Source organism: Oncorhynchus mykiss, chromosome 8 (assembly GCF_057628025.1).
Source record: "Oncorhynchus mykiss isolate SJ-2025 chromosome 8, ASM5762802v1, whole genome shotgun sequence".
NCBI lineage: Eukaryota > Metazoa > Chordata > Actinopteri > Salmoniformes > Salmonidae > Oncorhynchus > Oncorhynchus mykiss.
In genome coordinates, this window is record NC_143029.1 from 89,494,303 (window position 1) to 89,516,163 (window position 21,861).

Genomic DNA, 21,861 nt, shown 5'->3' on the forward strand with positions numbered 1-21,861 from the left:
TCTAGTACCACTATTACACGATCACCACCTAGGACCACTGGGGATTTGACTGTTGTTGTATAGGAGAGGTCACCCATATGCCTGTTGTATAGGAGAGGTCACCCATAAGCCTGTTGTTGTATAGGAGAGGTCACCAGTAAGCCTGTTGTTGTTTAGGAGAGGTCACCCATAAGCCTGTTGTTGTATAGGAGAGGTCACCCATAAGCCTGTTGTTGTATAGGAGAGGTCACCCATAAGCCCGTTGTTGTATAGGATTGGTCACCAGTAAGCCTGTTGTTGTTTAGGAGAGGTCACCCATAAGCCCGTTGTTGTATAGGAGAGGTCACCCATATGCCTGTTGTTGTATAGGAGAGGTCACCCATAAGCCTGTTGTTGTATAGGAGAGGTCACCAGTAAGCCTGTTGTTGTTTAGGAGAGGTCACCCATAAGCCCGTTGTTGTATAGGAGAGGTCACCCATATGCCTGTTGTTGTATAGGAGAGGTCACCCATAAGCCTGTTGTTGTATAGGAGAGGTCACCAGTAAGCCTGTTGTTGTTTAGGAGAGGTCACCCATAAGCCTGTTGTACAGGAGAGGTCACCCATAAGCCTGTTGTTGTATAGGAGGGCCACCCATAAGCCTGTCTTATAGGAGAGGCCACCCATAAGCCCGCTGTTGAATAGGAGAGGCCACCCATAAGCCTGTTGTTGTATAGGAGAGGTCACCCATATGCCGGTTGTTGTATAGGAGAGTTCACCCATAAGCCTCTTGTTGTATAGGAGAGGTCACCCATAAGTCTGTTGTTGTATAGGAGAAGTCACCCATAAGCGAGTTTGTGCAGTTGTTAATGTTGTCTTGTTGTTGTTGTATAGGAGAGGCCACCCATAAGCCTGTTGTTTAGGAGAGGTCACCCATAAGCCCGTTGTTGTATAGGAGAGGTCACCCATAAGCCTGTTGTTGTATAGGAGAGGTCACCCATAAACCGGTGTTGTATAGGAGAGGTCACAGATAAGCATGTTGTTGTATAGGAGAGGTCACCCATAAGCCTGTTGTTGTATAGGAGAGGTCACCCATAAGCCTGTCGTATAGGAGAGGCCACCCATAAGCCTGTTGTACAGGAGAGGTCACCCATAAGCCTGTTGTTGTATAGGAGAGGCCACCCATAAGCCTGTTGTTGTATAGGAGAGGTCACCCATAAGCATGTCGTATAGGAGAGGCCACTCATAAGCCCGTTGTTGTATAGGAGAGGTCACCCATAAGCCTGTTGTACAGGAGAGGTCACCCATAAGCCTGTTGTTGTATAGGAGAGGCCACCCATAAGCCTGTTGTTGTATAGGAGAGGTCACCCATAAGCCTGTTGTTGTATAGGAGAGGTCACCCATAAGCCTGTCGTATAGGAGAGGCCACCCATAAGCCTGTTGTACAGGAGAGGTCACCCATAAGCCTGTTGTTGTATAGGAGAGGCCACCCATAAGCCTGTTGTTGTATAGGAGAGGTCACCCATAAGCCTGTTGTTGTATAGGAGAGGTCACCCATAAGCCTGTCGTATAGGAGAGGCCACCCATAAGCCTGTTGTACAGGAGAGGTCACCCATAAGCCTGTTGTTGTGTAGGAGAAGTCACCCATAAGCCTGTTGTATAGGAGAGGTCACCCATAAGCCTGTTGTTGTGTAGGAGAGGTCACCCATAAGCCCGTTGTTGTGTAGGAGAGGTCAACCATAAGCCTGTTGTATAGGAGAGGTCACCCATAATCCCGTTGTTGTGTAGTAGAGGTCACCCATAAGCCTGTTGTATAGGAGAGGTCACCCATAAGCCTGTTGTTGTATAGGAGATGCCACCCATAAGCCCGTTGTTGTGTAGGAGAGGTCACCCATAAGCCCATTGTTGTATAGGAGAGGTCACCCATAAGCCCATTGTTGTAAAGGAGAGGTCACCCATAAGCCTGTTGTTGTATAGGAGAGGCCACCCATAAGCCTGTTGTTGTATAGGAGAGGTCACCCATAAGCCTGTTGTTGTATAGGAGAGGTCACCCATAAGCCTGTCGTATAGGAGAGGCCACCCATAAGCCTGTTGTACAGGAGAGGTCACCCATAAGCCTGTTGTTGTATAGGAGAGGTCACCCATAAGCCTGTTGTTGTATAGGAGAGGTCACCCATAAGCCTGTTGTTGTATAGGAGAGGTCACCCATAAGCCTGTCGTATAGGAGAGGCCACCCATAAGCCTGTTGTACAGGAGAGGTCACCCATAAGCCTGTTGTTGTGTAGGAGAAGTCACCCATAAGCCTGTTGTATAGGAGAGGTCACCCATAAGCCTGTTGTTGTGTAGGAGAGGTCACCCATAAGCCCGTTGTTGTGTAGGAGAGGTCAACCATAAGCCTGTTGTATAGGAGAGGTCACCCATAATCCCGTTGTTGTGTAGTAGAGGTCACCCATAAGCCTGTTGTATAGCAGAGGTCACCCATAAGCCTGTTGTTGTATAGGAAATGCCACCCATAAGCCCGTTGTTGTGTAGGAGAGGTCACCCATAAGCCCATTGTTGTATAGGAGAGGTCACCCATAAGCCTGTTGTTGTATAGGAGAGGTCACCCATAAGCCTGTTGTTGTGTAGGAGAGGCCACCCATAAGCCTGTTGTTGTATAGGAGAGGTCACCCATAAGCCTGTTGTTGTATAGGAGAGGTCACCCATAAGCCAGTTTGTGTAGTTGTTAATGTTGTCTTGTTGTATAGGATAGGCCACCCATAAGCCTGTTTGTGTAGTTGTTAATGTTGTCTTGTTGTATAGGATAGGCCACCCATAAGCCTGTTTGTGTAGTTGTTAATGTTGTCTTGTTGTTGTATAGGAGAGGCCACCCATAAGCCTGTTTGTGTAGTTGTTAATGTTGTCTTGTTGTATAGGATAGGCCACCCATAAGCCTGTTTGTGTAGTTGTTAATGTTGTCTTGTTGTTGTATAGGAGAGGCCACCCATAAGCCTGTTTGTGCAGTTGTTAATGTTGTCTTGTTGTTGTATAGGAGAGGCCACCCATAAGCCTGTTTGTGCAGTTGTTAATGTTGTCTTGTTGTTGTATAGGAGAGGCCACCCATAAGCCTGTTTGTGCAGTTGTTAATGTTGTCTTGTTGTTGTATAGGATAGGCCACCCATAAGCCTGTTTGTGTAGTTGTTAATGTTGTCTTGTTGTTGTATAGGAGAGGCCACCCATAAGCCTGTTTGTGCAGTTGTTAATGTTGTCTTGTTGTTGTATAGGAGAGGCCACCCATAAGCCTGTTTGTGCAGTTGTTAATGTTGTCTTGTTGTTGTATAGGAGAGGCCACCCATAAGCCTGTCGCTGTGGAGCCAGAGAAACAGACAGACAACACAGTGAAGATAACCGGCGTAATCGCTGGCATCCTCCTCTTTGTCATCATCTTCCTCGGAGTCATCCTCCTCCTGAAGAAAAGGTGAGCCATTTAGTAGAAGTTATATATTTTGTGTAACGATATATGTTGCTTTATGTTTCTATATGTCCTATATATTTAAAAATATATCCCCCAGTCTGTGTTGATGTTATTTTAATGTCGACAAACGCTGTTACACAGTGAGACAAACTGAAGAAGCCAAACATTTACAACACGGGGTGCATTTTCGACAGCATGATCGTTTACAATTGTAATCTGGAAGAAGTTTTTTTTTTATTTTTTTATTTTTTTTATATGAGTCTCTTCCCCTGTTTTCTCTCCCTAAAGCACAGCAGTGTTGTCAGCGTTGTCAGCGCAAAACGTAAATAATGAATTTGATGATGTTGTTGATACGCTACATTACGTCTGTTTACAGCTATGAGAAACAGTTTGCTGTGAAAGATGAATGTCTCCACGGCCCAATCATACAAGACGCACCACCCCGTTCAATGACACTGGTTCGGAGACGGGAGGGAAAGGGAAAATATTTTGGAGGAATATAGAAGGGAAGATTAGAGAATAGGAGATTAGAAGGAAATAATGATGAAAGGCTGAAAGAGAGAAGGGGAAGGAAGAGAGGGAGGAGAGAGAGAGGGAATACAGAGGGGAGTAGAAGAGAAAGAGAGAACAGAGAGGAGAGAGAGAGGGAATAGAGAGCCTTCCTATAACCATGTATTGTAGCTTCAGGCTAAGTTTACATTAGCCCCAGTCCCTATTCTCTATGACACCCAGTAGCTTCAGACTAAGTTTACATTATCCCCAGCCCCTGTTCTCCATGACACCCAGTAGCTTCAGGCTAAGTTTACATTATCCCCAGCCCCTGTTCTCCATGACACCCAGTAGCTTCAGGCTAAGTTTACATTATCCCCAGCCCCTGTTCTCCATGTCACCCAGTAGCTTCAGGCTAAGTTTACATTATCCCCAGCCCCTGTTCTCCATGTCACCCAGTAGCTTCAGGCTAAGTTTCCATTATCCCCAGCCCCTGTTCTCCATGTCACCCAGTAGCTTCAGGCTAAGTTTACATTATTCCCAGCCCCTGTTCTCCATGTCACCCAGTAGCTTTAAGCTAAGTTTCCATTATCCCCACCCCCTGTTCTTCATGACACCCAGTAGCTTCAGGCTAAGTTTACATTATCCCCAGCCCCTGTTCTCCATGTCAACCAGGCCTGAAATAACACACTGTCACTTTATTTATGTGTGCTGTAGATACGTTGGGTGTGCTCTTATCTGTGTCCCAAAATGGCATCCTACTCCCTATACAGTGACTAGAGCCCTATAGGGATAAAGTAGTGCAGTAGTATGTATTGAATAGGGGGCCATTTGATAGCTGCATTCAATATCTGGACCAAAGGGAACGGAAAGGGGAGGGGGGAAACAGGCCTGTTTTTCAATCCAACTCTTATTTTCTGGTCTTTCTCACTGTAACTTTCAGTTTGAGTTAGAGTTATTTAAGGTTAGTTAGAGTTAGTAAAGGTAATGGAGGTGGGGGGGTAGATGGAGTGGTAGATGGGGTGGTAGATGCTAGTTCCTTGTTAATGGAGGTGGGGGGGTAGATGCTAGTCCCTTGGTATTGGAGGTGGGGGGTAGATGGAGGGGTAGATGGAGTGGTAGATGGAGTGGTAGATGGAGTGGTAGATCTTAGTCCCTTGGTATTGGAGGTGGGGGTAGATAGAGTGGTAGATGCTAGTTCCTTGGTATTGGAGGTTGGGGTTAGATGGAGTGGAAGATGCTAGTCCCTTGGTATTGGAGGTGGGGGGGGGGTAGATGGAGTGGTAGATGGAGTGGTAGATGGAGTGGTAAATGCTAGTCCCTTGGTATTGGAGGTGGGGGTAGATGGGGTGGTAGATGCTAGTCCCTTGGTATTGGAGGTGGGGGTAGATGGGGTGGTAGAAGCTACTTCCTTGGTATTGGAGGTGGAGGGGTAGATGGAGTGGTAGATGCTAGTTCCTTGGTATTGGAGGTGGGGGTAGATGGGGTGGTAGAAGCTAATTCCTTGGTATTGGAGGTGGGGGGGTAGATGGAGTGGTAGATGCTAGTTCCTTGGTATTGGAGGTGGGGGTAGATGGGGTGGTAGAAGCTAATTCCTTGGTATTGGAGGTGGGGGGGTAGATGGAGTGGTAGATGCTAGTTCCTTGGTATTGGAGGTGGGGGTAGATGGGGTGGTAGATGTTAATTCCTTGATATTGGAGGTGGGAGTAGTAGATGGAGTGGTAGATGCTAGTTCCTTGGTATTGGAGGTGGGAGTAGTAGATGGTAGATGGGGTGGTAGATGGAGGGGTAGATGCTAGTTCCTTGGTATTGGAGGTGGGAGTAGTAGATGGAGTGGTAGATGCTAGTTCCTTGGTATTGGAGGTGGGAGTAGTAGATGGAGTGGTAGATGCTAGTTCCTTGGTATTGGAGGTGGGAGTGGTAGATGGGGTGGTAGATGCTAGTCCCTTGGTATTGGAGGTGGGAGTAGTAGATGGAGTGGTAGATGGGGTGGTAGATGCTAGTCCCTTGGTATTGGAGGTGGGAGTAGTAGATGGAGTGGTAGATGGGGTGGTAGATGCTAGTTCCTTGGTATTGGAGGTGGGAGTAGTAGATGGAGTGGTAGATGCTAGTTCCTTGGTATTGGAGGTGGGAGTAGTAGATGGAGTGGTAGATGGGGTGGTAGATGCTAGTTCCTTGGTATTGGAGGTGGGAGTGGTAGATGGGGTGGTAGATGCTAGTTCCTTGGTATTGGAGGTGGGAGTAGTAGATGGAGTGGTAGATGCTAGTTCCTTGGTATTGGAGGTGGGAGTAGTAGATGGAGTGGTAGATGGGGTGGTAGATGCTAGTTCCTTGGTATTGGAGGTGGGAGTAGTAGATGGAGTGGTAGATGCTAGTTCCTTGGTATTGGAGGTGGGAGTGGTAGATGGAGTGGTAGATGGAGATGCTAGTTCCTTGGTATTGGAGGTGGGAGTGGTAGATGGGGTGGTAGATGCTAGTCCCTTGGTAATGGAGGTGGGGGGTAGATGGGGTGGTAGATGCTAGTTCCTTGGTATTGGAGGTGGGAGTAGTAGATGGAGTGGTAGATGGAGTGGTAGATGCTAATTCCTTGGTATTGGAGGTGGGAGTAGTAGATGGAGTGGTAGATGGGGTGGTAGATGCTAGTTCCTTTTTAATGGAGGTGGGGGGGTAGATGCTAGTTCCTTGGTATTGAAGGTGGGGGGTAGATGGAGTGGTAGATGGAGTGGTAGATGGAGGGGTAGATGGGGTGGTAGATGCTAGTTCCTTGGTATTGGAGGTGGGAGTAGTAGATGGAGTGGTAGATGCTAGTTCCTTGGTATTGGAGGTGGGGGGTAGACAGAGTGTTAGATGCGAGTTCCTTGGTAATGGAGGTGGGGGGGTAGATGGAGTGGTAGATGCTAGTTCCTTGGTATTGGAGGTGGGGGGTAGATGGAGTGGTAGATCTTAGTTCCTTGGTATTGGAAGTGGGGGGTAGATGGAGTGGTAGATGGAGTGGTAGATGGAGTGGTAGATGCTAGTTCCTTGGTATTGGAGGTGGGGGGTAGATGGAGTGGTAGATCTTAGTTCCTTGGTATCAGAGGTGGGAGTGGTAGTTGCTAGCTCCTTGGTAATGGAGCCTGTTTAAACTGACGTTTTTCGAGACCTATACTTGGTTTTTACCAGTAATGTACCATTTGACGTTTTGTACAGTGTGATATTCCGTATGGCGTGTGCAAACAAACAGCTATTTAACTGAATTATTTCCGGTGTGACCTAATCAAATGAGACAGGAAGTGGGAGATGATTTAATTGGATCCATTTGATTTCATTTGCATTATTTATATCCGATTTACAGCCGTGTTAAAGACATTCTAAGTTCCGATTTGGAACTAACTCTTGGAGGTCAAATCCATAGAATCAGGAATTTATCCTAATGTCTTCACACAAATATATGTGACACGATGTCTGTCGGGGCAGGTTGTTATGGAAACCTGGCTTGGTGAATACATCGACTAGCTCTTACAACATGACCCAGTACATGAACTACATTCCGAATATGGATGTATGTTTTTTATGTACGAAGAGGCAGCGCAAATATATATGACATATGTCCGTTATTAAACATGTCTTAGACAGAACCGGATGTGTGTGTACATCAGCTAACCGGTTGTGCGTGTACATCAGCTAACCGGTTGTGCGTGTACATCAGCTAACCGGTTGTGTGTGTACATCAGCTAACCGGTTGTGTGTGTACATCAGCTAACAGGAAGTGTGTGTACATCAGCTAACAGGAAGTGTGTGTACATCAGCTAACCGGTTGTGTGTGTACATCAGCTAACCGGTTGTGTGTGTACATCAGCTAACAGGAAGTGTGTGTACATCAGCTAACAGGAAGTGTGTGTACATCAGCTAACAGGAAGTGTGTGTACATCAGCTAACCGGTTGTGTGTGTACATCAGCTAACCGGTTGTGTGTGTACATCAGCTAACAGGAAGTGTGTGTACATCAGCTAACAGGAAGTGTGTGTACATCAGCTAACCGGTTGTGTGTGTACATCAGCTAACCGGTTGTGTGTGTACATCAGCTAACAGGAAGTGTGTGTACATCAGCTAACAGGAAGTGTGTGTACATCAGCTAACTGGTTGTGTGTGTACATCAGCTAACCGGTTGTGTGTGTACATCAGCTAACAGGAAGTGTGTGTACATCAGCTAACCGGTTGTGAGTGTACATCAGCTAACCGGTTGTGTGTGTACATCAGCTAACAGGAAGTGTGTGTACATCAGCTAACAGGAAGTGTGTGTACATCAGCTAACTGGTTGTGTGTGTACATCAGCTAACCGGTTGTGTGTGTACATCAGCTAACAGGAAGTGTGTGTACATCAGCTAACAGGAAGTGTGTGTACATCAGCTAACCGGTTGTGTGTGTACATCAGCTAACCGGTTGTGTGTGTACATCAGCTAACAGGAAGTGTGTGTACATCAGCTAACAGGAAGTGTGTGTACATCAGCTAACCGGTTGTGTGTGTACATCAGCTAACCAGTTGTGGGTGTACATCAACTAACAGGATGTGTGTGTACATCAGCTAACAGGAAGTGTGTGTACATCAGCTAACAGGAAGTGTGTGTACATCAGCTAACAGGAAGTGTGTGTACATCAGCTAACAGGAAGTGTGTGTACATCAGCTAACAGGAAGTGTGTGTACATCAGCTAACAGGAAGTGTGTGTACATCAGCTAACAGGAAGTGTGTGTACATCAGCTAACAGGAAGTGTGTGTACATCAGCTAACAGGAAGTGATTTCTCAACATGACCTGTACTCCAATTGTATTTAATAACAACTAGCTTTCAAAAAGAGAACGAATCTGTGGAAAGAATCGGCACACATTACACGCCACTTCAAGCTATAACCTTATTCTGCACGTTCACTAGTCTGCCTTTCATGTATGCCTGCCTGCCTGCCTGCCTGCCTGCCTGCCTGCCTGCCTGCCTGCCTGCCTGCCTGCCTGCCTGCCTGCCTGCCTGCCTGCCTGCCTGCCTGCCAGCCACCATATGGTTTTTGTCCATTTTATCTATTTTTTCAAACATTAATGTATTTGTACTTTTTCTTTCCTTCATTCCATATCCCCCCCCCCCCCCGTTCCTCCGTCCTCCACTGCTTATAACCTACCACCACCTCACCTAACCACGTACCACCTCACCTACCACGTACCACCTCACCTACCACGTACCACTGGGCAGAAGAACCTACCACTCCTACACTTACTACCTGTAAGTAAACACTGCAACATAACAGTCTTGGTGCTTTTGCTTTTGCTCTTCTGTCGTTGAGACTGGAACCGTGTCGTTCGTCTCGCCCCGCAGACCTGAGCCAAGTACACATTTCAAATATTTCAACTGCATTTTCGTTTTAATATCCCCTGTACAATAGAACCGATGCAATTGTCATCAAAGCACCTTAGTGTTTTACATGAGACGAACCGTAGTCGTTCTCCTCTCTAACCTGGCTGTTAGAGGCCTCCTTTTAGTTTCAACGTTATGATCAAATTCATGTCACACTATGACATTTGTGTATAAATGATTTAACTAATTAAAGAGGAGCAGTGAAAACAATATAACAATATACACAAGGGGGTGTGGAGGCTATATACAGGGTATTACGGTACAGAGTCAATGTGGAGACTATATACAGGGTGTTACGGTACAGAGTCAACGTGGAGGCTATATACAGGGTGTTACGGTACAGAGTCAATGTGGAGGCTATATACAGGGTATTACGGTACAGAGTCAATGTGGAGGCTATATACAGGGGGTACCGGTACAGAGTCAATGTGGAGGCTATATACGAGGGGGACCGGTACAGAGTATATTTGGAGGCTATATACAGGGGGTACCGGTACAGAGTTAATGTGGAGGCTATATACATGGTGTTACGGTACAGAGTCAATGTGGAGACTATATACAGGGGGTACCGGTACAGAGTTAATGTGGAGGCTATATACATGGTGTTACGGTACAGAGTCAATGTGGAGACTATATACAGGGTGTTACGGTACAGAGTCAATGTGGAGGCTATATACAGGGTATTACGGTACAGAGTCAATGTGGAGGCTATATACAGGGTATTGCGGTACAGAGTCAATGTGGAGGCTATATACAGGGTGTTACGGTACAGAGTCAATGTGGAGGCTATATACAGGGTATTACGGTACAGAGTCAATGTGGAGGCAAAATATACAGGGTATTACGGTACAGAGTCAATGTGGAGGCTATATACAGGGGGTACCGGTACAGAGTCAATGTGGAGGCTATATACAGGGGGTACCGGTACAGAGTCAATGTGGAGGCTATATACAGGGGGGACCGGTACAGAGTCTATGTGGAGGCTATATACAGGGGGTACCGGTACAGAGTCAATGTGGAGGCTATATACAGGGTGTTACGGTACAGAGTCAATGTGGAGGCTATATACAGGGTATTACGGTACAGAGTCTATGTGGAGACTATATACAGGGTGTTACGGTACAGAGTCAATGTGGAGGCTATATACAGGGTATTACGGTACAGAGTCAATGTGGAGACTATATACAGGGTGTTACGGTACAGAGTCAATGTGGAGGATATATACAGGGTATTACGGTACAGAGTCAATGTGGAGACTATATACAGGGTGTTACGGTACAGAGTCAACGTGGAGGCTATATACAGGGTGTTACGGTACAGAGTCAATGTGGAGGCTATATACAGGGTGTTACGGTACAGAGTCAATGTGGAGGCTATATACAGGGTGTTACGGTACAGAGTCAATGTGGAGGCTATATACAGGGTGTTACGGTACAGAGTCAATGTGGAGACTATATACAGGGTGTTACGGTACAGAGTCAATGTGGAGGCTATATACAGGGGGTACCGGTACAGAGTCAATGTGGAGGCTATATACAGGGGGGACCGGTACAGAGTCTATGTGGAGGCTATATACAGGGGGTACCGGTACAGAGTCAATGTGGAGGCTATATACAGGGTGTTACGGTACAGAGTCAATGTGGAGGCTATATACAGGGTATTACGGTACAGAGTCTATGTGGAGACTATATACAGGGTGTTACGGTACAGAGTCAATGTGGAGGCTATATACAGGGTATTACGGTACAGAGTCAATGTGGAGACTATATACAGGGTGTTACGGTACAGAGTCAATGTGGAGGATATATACAGGGTATTACGGTACAGAGTCAATGTGGAGACTATATACAGGGTGTTACGGTACAGAGTCAACGTGGAGGCTATATACAGGGTGTTACGGTACAGAGTCAATGTGGAGGCTATATACAGGGTGTTACGGTACAGAGTCAATGTGGAGGCTATATACAGGGTGTTACGGTACAGAGTCAATGTGGAGGCTATATACAGGGTGTTACGGTACAGAGTCAATGTGGAGACTATATACAGGGTGTTACGGTACAGAGTCAATGTGGAGGCTATATACAGGGGGTACCGGTACAGAGTCAATGTGGAGGCTATATACAGGGGGTACCGGTACAGAGTCAATGTGGAGGCTATATACAGGGTATTACGGTACAGAGTCAATGTGGAGGCTATATACAGGGGGTACCGGTACAGAGTCAATGTGGAGGCTATATACAAGGGGGACCGGTACAGAGTATATGTGGAGGCTATATACAGGGGGTACCGGTACAGAGTTAATGTGGAGGCTATATACATGGTGTTACGGTACAGAGTCAATGTGGAGACTATATACAGGGGGTACCGGTACAGAGTTAATGTGGAGGCTATATACATGGTGTTACGGTACAGAGTCAATGTGGAGACTATATACAGGGTGTTACGGTACAGAGTCAATGTGGAGGCTATATACAGGGTATTACGGTACAGAGTCAATGTGGAGGCTATATACAGGGTATTGCGGTACAGAGTCAATGTGGAGGCTATATACAGGGTGTTACGGTACAGAGTCAATGTGGAGGCTATATACAGGGTATTACGGTACAGAGTCAATGTGGAGGCTATATACAGGGTATTACAGTACAGAGTCAATGTGGAGGCTATATACAGGGGGTACCGGTACAGAGTCAATGTGGAGGCTATATACAGGGGGTACCGGTACAGAGTCAATGTGGAGGCTATATACAGGGGGGACCGGTACAGAGTCTATGTGGAGGCTATATACAGGGGGTACCGGTACAGAGTCAATGTGGAGGCTATATACAGGGTGTTACGGTACAGAGTCAATGTGGAGGCTATATACAGGGTATTACGGTACAGAGTCTATGTGGAGACTATATACAGGGTGTTACGGTACAGAGTCAATGTGGAGGCTATATACAGGGTATTACGGTACAGAGTCAATGTGGAGACTATATACAGGGTGTTACGGTACAGAGTCAATGTGGAGGCTATATACAGGGTGTTACGGTACAGAGTCAATGTGAAGGCTATATACAGGGTATTACGGTACAGAGTCAATGTGGAGACTATATACAGGGTGTTACGGTACAGAGTCAATGTGGAGGCTATATACAGGGTGTTACGGTACAGAGTCAATGTGGAGGCTATATACAGGGTGTTACGGTACAGAGTCAATGTGGAGGCTATATACAGGGGGTACTGGTACAGAGTCAACGTGGAGGCTATATACAGGGGGTACCGGTACAGAGTCAATGTGGAGGCTATATACAGGGTGTTACGGTACAGAGTCAATGTGGAGGCTATATACAGGGTATTACGGTACAGAGTCAACGTGGAGGCTATATACAGGGTGTTACGGTACAGAGTCAATGTGGAGGCTATATACAGGGGGTACCGGTACAGAGTCAATGTGCAGGGGCACCGGTTAGTTGAGGTAGTATGTACATGTAGGTAGTGACTATGCATAGATGACAACAGAGAGTGGCAGTGGTGTTGAGAGGAGAGGGGGAGGGGGAGGGGGGCAATGCTAATAATCTGGGTAGTCATTTGACTAGATGTACAGGAGTCTTATGGCTTGGGGGGGTAGAAGCTGTTTTAGAAGCCTCTTGGACCTAGACTTGGAGCTCCGCTTACCGCTTGCCTGTCTCATTTCAGACAGACAGTAGTCTCCATACAGGGACGCTACATGCATATTTTCTATATTATTAGTACTATATATTTTGTACAATTCACAACAAGCATCATTCTCGTTTTGACCTCCAAGCAGTTTGTTGTTCATCAAATGATGAACCTGAACTGCATTGATGATCATTTGGCTTCAGAATATGTTTGTGTGGAGACAGTCAATATAGTTTACGAATTTCCATTTGGCTTCTAATGATTTTCTTTCTTTTGGCTTGTCAAAGTCAGATGTTGAAATGGCTGTCTTGGGACCTTTCTAATCTACTGCTAGTAGTTCATACGTATTGTTTCGGTGGGAACATTCCTGGCTAAAAATACCAGCAACTAAAGCAACCAACAATGCTGTCCTATATATTACATAAAGAATTAGGAATGATCAGATATAATGCTGTTGTCTGGCACCAAACAGCATGCGAAACTCTCCTGTCTTCTCCTCTTCTCCTCTTCTCCTCTTCTCCTCTTCCGTAACCCTGCCCAGTTGTATTCTTTCACACTGCTCCTCATCACTCCATCTCTCCCTCCCTCCCTCCATCTCTCCCTCCCTCCACCTCTCCCTTCACTCCATCTCTCCCTCCCTCCATCTCTCCCTCCCTCCACCTCTCCCTTCACTCCATCTCTCTCTCCCTCCCTCCATCTCTCCCTCCCTCCATCTCTCCCTCCCTCCACCTCTCCCTTCACTCCATCTCTCCCTTCACTCCATCTCTCCCTCCCTCCACCTCTCGCTTCACTCCGTCTCTCTCTCCCTCCCTCCCTCCCTCCATCTCTCCCTCTCTCATCTCTCATTCCCTCCCTCCATCTCTCCCTCCCTCCACATCTCCCTTCACTCCATCTCTCCCTCCCTCCACCTCTCCCTTCACTCGCCTCCCTCGCTCCCTCCCTCCCTCCCTCCCTCCACATCTCCCTTCACTCCATCTCTCCCTCCCTCCACCTCTCGCTTCACTCCGTCTCTCTCTCCCTCCCTCCCTCCATCTCTCCCTCTCTCATCTCTCATTCCCTCCCTCCATCTCTCCCTCCCTCCACATCTCCCTTCACTCCATCTCTCCCTCCCTCCACATCTCCCTTCACTCCATCTCTCCCTCCCTCCACCTCTCCCTTCACTCCATCTCTCCCTCCCTCCACCTCTCGCTTCACTCCGTCTCTCTCTCCCTCCCTCCCTCCATCTCTCCCTCTTTCATCTCTCCCTCCCTCCCTCCATCTCTCCCTCTCTCATCTCTCATTCCCTCCCTCCATCTCTCCCTCCCTCCACATCTCCCTTCACTCCATCTCTCCCTCCCTCCACATCTCCCTTCACTCCATCTCTCCCTCCCTCCACTTCTCCCTTCACTCCATCTCTCCCTCCCTCCACCTCTCGCTTCACTCCGTCTCTCTCTCCCTCCCTCCCTCCATCTCCCCCTCTTTCATCTCTCATTCCCTCCCTCCCTCCCTCCCTCCCTCCCTCCCTCCCTCCCTCTCTCCCTCTCTCATCTCTCATTCCCTCCATCTCTCCCTCCCTCCACCTCGCTTCACTCCGTCTCTCTCTCCCTCCCTCCCTCCATCTCTCCCTCTCTCATCTCTCATTCCCTCCCTCCATCTCTCTCTCCCTCCATCTCTCCATCCCTCCACCTCTCCCTTCACTCCATCTCTCCCTCCCTCCATCATTCCATCCCTCCCTCCATCTCTCCATGTAGCTGTGATGATAAGCTGACAAGCCTCTTAACATCAATATTCAGAATTAGCTGAAAATTCTGCTGTCACATGTACATTTTAATCCCAATCTTCCTGCATTATAAGACAATAGCCTAAAATTTGCTTACAAATTCTACTCCAATCTATCCCTTTGTGATAGCCTAAAAATATATTTTAGGATCTTTTGAATAATATGGATCTCTGGATAGGACTCATACCACTTCACTAAACTGGGTTCTCAGAATTAGCTCTGTTCTCCCTGCATTACAAGACAATAGCCTTAGATTTTGCATAGAGGTTCTACTTCACTCTTTTCCCTGCTTGACTACTCAAATCAAATCAAATGTATTTATGAAGCCCTTCGTACATCAGCTGATATCTCAAACCCTTTATAACTCTAGAACCCTTCATAACTCTAGAACCCTTCATAACTCTAGAACCCTTCATAACTCTAGAACCCTTTATAATTCTAGAACCATTTATAACTCTAGAGCCCTTCTTAACTCTAGAACTCTTCATAATTCTAAATCAAATCAAATCCAATTTATTTATATAGCCCTTCGTACATCAGCTGATATCTCAAAGTGCTGTACAGAAACCCAGCCTAAAACCCCAAACAGCAAGCAATGCAGGTGTAGAAGCACGGTAGCTAGGAAAAACTCCCTAGAAAGGCAGGAACCTAGGAAGAAACCTAGAGAGGAACCAGGCTCTGAGGGGTGGCCTGTCCTCTTCTGGCTGTGCCGGGTGGAGATTACAACAGAACATGGCCAAGATGTTCAAACGTTCTGCAACTCTACAGTAGAGGAAAGAGGCTCTATTCCTCAACTAGAGAGGGATTATAATCTGGCGGTGATCAGACCGTAACTAGCACTTCTGTTATTCACGCCGACCTGGTGTATCTATTGGTATAACTAATGCTACTCCCACTGTAGCGGACAGCCAATCTTCTCTCTAAGAGAGAGAGCATTTCCTGTAGAGTATAACGATATGATTACTGCTTGTGCTGATCACTCTGTTGAAGCTTCAGTTGATTATCTAGCTTCTGTATTAATGGAAACCTTGTTGACTGGAATGGGGTGTGTGTGTGCGTGTGTGTGAGAGAGACAGAGTGTGTGTGTGTGTGTATATGTGTGGAACATGTGGCACCAGAATATGCTGTTTATGTGTGTTTGCCAGGACCTCATCAATTCAGTGTAATTAAAGGTCCACTCTGTGATCTGGCATTAATGATCAATCTGCGGTCTGTCATTAAGGATTTAGGTTCATAAGGGATTACGTTGAGGTGGAGGAATGCTTGAATTTATTAAGTCCCCTTAGGGTTCACTGAGACGGGAAAAATATGATGTATTAGGTCTACTTTTACCCCTGAGACGATAAGACGATATTATTTAGGTGGGGGGAATAGTATATGCATTGATTGAAGCTCAATGTTCAATTAAAATGTCCCTACCACCATATCTAAGCCAATATGACATTTCGTAAATCAACTTGGTCCCACAGTTGACAGTGCATGTCAGAGCAAAAACCAAGCCACGAGATTGAAGGAATTGTCCGTAGAGCTCAGAGTCAGAATTGTGTCGAGGCACAGATATCTTGGCGAAGGGTACCAAAACATTTCTGCAGTATTGAAGGTTTTTAAATGATATCACTGAAGCCCTTGACAAAAAAAAAACAGCACTGTGTCTTACTTTTTATTTATCTCTCTAAGGCTTTTGATACAGTTGATCATGCTATACTAAGGCAGAGATTGTCGAGTGGAGCGCTTTCGGAGCATGCAGTTGCACGGTTTGCTAACTATCTGTCTGATAGAGCTCAGTGCACTCAATTTGATGGGCTTATGGTGTGCCCCAAGGCTCTGTACTTGGTCCTCTCTTATTCACTATTTATATAAATTATTTAGACAAAAATGTCCAAAATGCACAACTTCATTTTTATGCTGATGATACTGTTATTTACTGTTGTGCCTCGTCGCTTTCCAGAACTTGCAAACGGCTTTTTATACTGTTCAACATACCTTGTGTCAATTGAAGCTTATCCTCAATACTGACAAAACTAAACTAATGGTGTTTTTTCTAAAGCAAGAAATAGACCTCTGAACCTTTCACCTATTACTACCTGTCAGGGCAAGGAGATTGAGGTTGTAACCTCATGTAAATATCTTGGAATTTTAATTGATGAAGGCCTCTCTTTTAAAATTCATATTCAACAACTTACAAAAAAATTGAAGCTGAAATTGGGATTTTATTTTAGGAATAAGGCCTGTTTTTCTTTTGAAGCCAGAAGGAGGCTAGTATCAGCTACATTTATGCCTTTACTAGACTATGGGGATATTTTATATATGAATGCTTCCGCTCAGTGTTTGAGATCAATTGACACCCTTTACCATGGCACTTGAGATTTATTTTAAACTGCAAAACCCTTACGCACCACTGCACTTTGTATACCAGGGTTGGCTGGCCTTCTCTAGTAACTTGTCCCGATTGGTATTTTTAAATCACTGATGAATGATCTTGAGACTGATTCCCCTGACCTGTCAATGTTTTTATTTTGCTGTTTTTGATTTTGTTTTACTCTTGTGAATTCTATGGTTTTTACTAGTTTACTTGTAGTTTTTCATGTTGTCTGTCTGTAATTTTTGTAATGACTTGGTGCTGCCTATCTTGGCCAGGACACTATTGAACAATAGATTTTAAATCTCAATGAGCCCTTCATGGTTAAATAAAGGTTAAATAAAAATGTAATAAAATAAGGTCCCCAAGAACACAGTGGCCTCCATCATTCTTAAATGGAAGAAGTTTGGAACCATGAAGACTCTTCCTAGAGCTGGCCGCCCGGCCAAACTGAGCAATCGGAGGAGAAGAGCCTTGGTCAGGGAGCTAACCAAGAACCTGATGGTAAATCTGACAGAGCTCCAGAGTTCCTCTATTGAGTTGGGAGAACCTTCCAGAAGAACAACCTTCTCTGCAGCACTCCACCTATGAAGCCTTTATGGTAGAGTGGCCAGACAGATCTACAGTAAAACCGCCCTTATCAGCTACGCTGTTATAGTGGAACTACAGTAAAAACCGCCCTTATCAGCCTGCTGTTATAGTGGAACTATAGTAAAAACCGCCATTATCAGCCTGCTGTTATAGTGTAACTACAGTAAAAACCGCCCTTATCAGCCTGCTGTTATAGTGTAACTACAGTAAAAACCGCCATTATCAGCCCGCTGTTATAGTGTAACTACAGTAAAAACCGCCATTATCAGCCCGCTGTTATAGTGGAACTACAGTAAAAACAGCCCTAATCAATCTGGATGTTATAGTGGAACTACAGTAAAAACAGCCCTCATCAGCCTGGATGTTATAGTGGAACTACAGTAAAAACCGCCCTTATCAGCCCGCTGTTATAGTGTAACTACAGTAAAAACCGCCCTTATCAGCCTGGATGTTATAGTGTAACTACAGTAAAAACCGCCCTTATCAGCCTGCTGTTATAGTGTAACTACAGTAAAACCACCCTTATCAGCCTGGATGTTATAGTGGAACTACAGTAAAAACCGCCCTTATCAGCCCGCTGTTATAGTGTAACTACAGTAAAAACCGCCCTTATCAGCCTGGATGTTATAGTGGAACTACAGTAAAAACCGCCCTTATCAGCCTGGATGTTATAGTGGAACTACAGTAAAAACCGCCCTTATCAGCCCGATGTTATAGTGGAACTACAGTAAAAACAGCCCTTATCAGCCTGCTGTTATAGTGGAACTACAGTAAAAACCGCCCTTATCAGCCTGCTGTTATAGTGGAACTACAGTAAAAACCACCCTCATCAGCCTGCTGTTATAGTGTAACTACAGTAAAAAACACCCTTATCAGCCTGCTGTTATAGTGTAACTACAGTAAAAACAGCCCTTATCAGCCTGGATGTTATAGTGGAACTACAGTAAAAACAGCCCTCATCAGCCTGGATGTTATAGTGGAACTACAGTAAAAACCGCCCTTATCAGCCTGCTGTTATAGTGTAACTACAGTAAAAACAGCCCTTATCAGCCCGCTGTTATAATGGAACTACAGTAAAAACCGCCCTTATCAGCCTGGATGTTATAGTGGAACTACAGTAAAAAACACCCTTATCAGCCTGCTGTTATAGTGTAACTACAGTAAAAACCGCCCTTATCAGCCCGCTGTTATAGTGGAACTACAGTAAAAACAGCCCTCATCAGCCTGGATGTTAAAGTGGAACTACAGTAAAAACCGCCCTTATCAGCCTGGATGTTAAAGTGGAACTACAGTAAAAACCGCCCTTATCAGCCTGGATGTTATAGTGGAACTACAGTAAAAACCACCCTTATCAACCTGGATGTTATAGTGGAACTACAGTAAAAACCGCCCTTATCAGCCTGCTGTTATAGTGGAACTACAGTAAAACCACCCTTATCAGCCTGCTGTTATAGTGGAACCACAGTAAAACCACCCTTATCAGCCTGCTGTTATAGTGGAACCACAGTAAAACCACCCTTATCAGCCTGGATGTTATAGTGGAACTACAGTAAAAACAGCCCTTATCAGCCTGGATGTTGTAGCGATATGGTTTGATAGTGGCAGCTAAATGGAGCCTCTGGATTCAGACCTTTGTCAAGCACTTCATCTCCCATCGTTCAGCAGACAAAGAGCTTTGGAAATAAACACTTTTCAAGGTTGTTTCGATTGTACGCCGGTAAAGAACTGGAAGTTAAAGACACACACACACACACACACACACACACACACACACACACACACACACACACACACACACACACACACACACACACACACACACACTGAGCTGCACTGTAGCCTACAGGTGGAGAATGCCATTGTGTGGGTAGTGAATGCACAACGATTCAATGGAGTCTTCATAAGCTAGTAGAGTGGGTAGACAGACAGACAGACAGATACAGTAGATACGATAGAGAGAGATACAGTAGATACGATAGAGAGAGATACAGTAGATACGATAGAGAGAGATACAGTAGAGCGAGATACAGTAGATACGTAGAGAGAGATACAGTAGATACGTAGAGAGAGATACAGTAGATATGTAGAGAGATACAGTAGATATGTAGAGAGATACAGTAGATATGTAGAGAGAGATACAGTAGATATGTAGAGAGAGATACAGTAGATATGTAGAGAGAGATACAGTAGATATGTAGAGAGAGATACAGTAGAGCGAGATACAGTAGATACGTAGAGAGAGATACAGTAGATACGTAGAGAGAGATACAGTAGATATGTAGAGAGAGATACTGTAGAGCGAGATACAGTAGATACGTAGAGAGATATACAGTAGATACATAGAGAGAGATACAGTAGATACGATAGAGAGAGATACAGTAGATACGATAGAGAGAGATACAGTAGATACGATAGAGAGAGATACAGTAGATATGTAGATAGAGATACAGTAGATATGTAGAGAGAGATACAGTAGAGCGAGATACAGTAGATACGTAGAGAGAGATACAGTAGATACGTAGAGAGAGATACAGTAGATATGTAGAGAGATACAGTAGATATGTAGAGAGATACAGTAGATACGATAGAGAGAGATACAGTAGATACGATAGAGAGAGATACAGTAGATATGTAGCAAGAGATACAGTAGATTTGTAGAGAGAGATACAGTAGAGCGAGATACAGTAGATACGTAGAGAGAGATACAGTAGATACGTAGAGAGAGATACAGTAGATATGTAGAGAGAGATACAGTAGATACGATAGAGAGAGATACAGTAGAGAGAGATACATTCCCTCCCCCATATGACCCCCTAGGCACAACTATGACAACATAACCAACAAAAACTGGTCACAACTCCTGCAGCTCTGTCGCACGCTGGGTATGTACATAGTCAACGGTAGGCTTCGAGGGGACTCCTATGGTAGGTACACATATAGCTCATCTCTTGACAGTAGTACTGTAGACTACTTTATCACTGACCTCAACCCAGAGTCTCTCAGAGCGTTCGCAGTCAGCCCACTGACACCCCTATCAGACCACAGCAAAATCACAGTCTACTACATGGAATATGCGTCAACAGTAACCTTCGGAAAATCCCCTGCTTTATCATTGACAACAGACTCGTACATTACCTCAATGAAAAGAATGTACTGAGCAAATGTCAAATTGGCTTTTTACCAAATTACCGTACAACAGACCATGTATTCACCCTGCACACCCTAAATGACAACCAAACAAACCAAAACAAAGGCAAAGTCTTCTCATGCTTTGTTGATTTCAAAAAAGCCTTAGACTCAATTTGGCATGTGGGTCTGCTATACAAACTGATGGAAAGTGGTGTTGGGGGTAAAACATACGACATTATAAAATCCATGTACACAAACAACAAGTGTGCGGTTAAAATTGGCAAAAAACACACACATTTCTTCACACAGGGTTGTGGGGTGAGACTGGGATGCAGCTTAAGCCCCACCCTCTTCAACATATATATCAACGAATTGGCGCGGGCACTAGAAAAGTCTGCAGAATCCGGCCTCACCCTACTAGAATCCGAAGTCACATGTCTGCTGTTTGCTGATGATCTGGTGCTTCTGTCACCAACCATGGAGGGCCTACAGCAGCACCTAGATCGTATGCACAGATTCTGTCAGACCTGGGCCCTGACAGTAAATCTCAGTAAGACCAAAATAATGGTGTTCCAAAAAAGGTCCAGTCACCAGGACCACAAATACAAATTCCATCTAGACACTGTTGCCCTAGAGCACACAAAAAACTATACATACCCTGGCCTAAACATCAGCGCCACAGGTAACTTCCACAAAGCTGTGAACGATCTGAGAGACAAGGCAAGAAGGGCATTCTATGCCATCAAAAGGAACATACATTTCAACATACCAATTAGGATTTGGCTAAAAATTCTTGAATCAGTCATAGAGCCCATTGCCCTTTATGGTTATGGGGTCTGGGATCCGCTCACCAACCAAGAATTCACAAAATGGGACAAACACCAAATTGAGACTCTGCACGCAGAATTGTTCAAAAATATTCTCTGTGTACAACGTAGAACACCAAATAATGCTTGCAGAGCAGAATTAGGCCGATACCCACTAATTATCAAAATCCAGAAAAGAGCCGTTAAATTCTATTACCACCTAAAAGGAAGCGATTCCCAAACCTTCCATAACAAAGCCATCACCTACAGAGAGATGAACCTGAAGAGTCCCCTAA

The 21,861-nt window shown here is 45.2% G+C and overlaps 1 pseudogene across 1 annotated transcript in view; it reads left to right on the plus strand.

Annotated features, from left to right (window-relative positions):
* Positions 1-21,861, plus strand: part of LOC110530822 (receptor-type tyrosine-protein phosphatase mu-like) — a 583,690-nt pseudogene that overhangs the window by 375,362 nt on the left and 186,467 nt on the right. The window contains exons 16-17 of the transcript XR_016482710.1: positions 3,278-3,413; positions 9,118-9,147. The product of XR_016482710.1 is annotated as a receptor-type tyrosine-protein phosphatase mu-like (transcript). The remainder of the gene's footprint in view (positions 1-3,277; positions 3,414-9,117; positions 9,148-21,861) is intronic.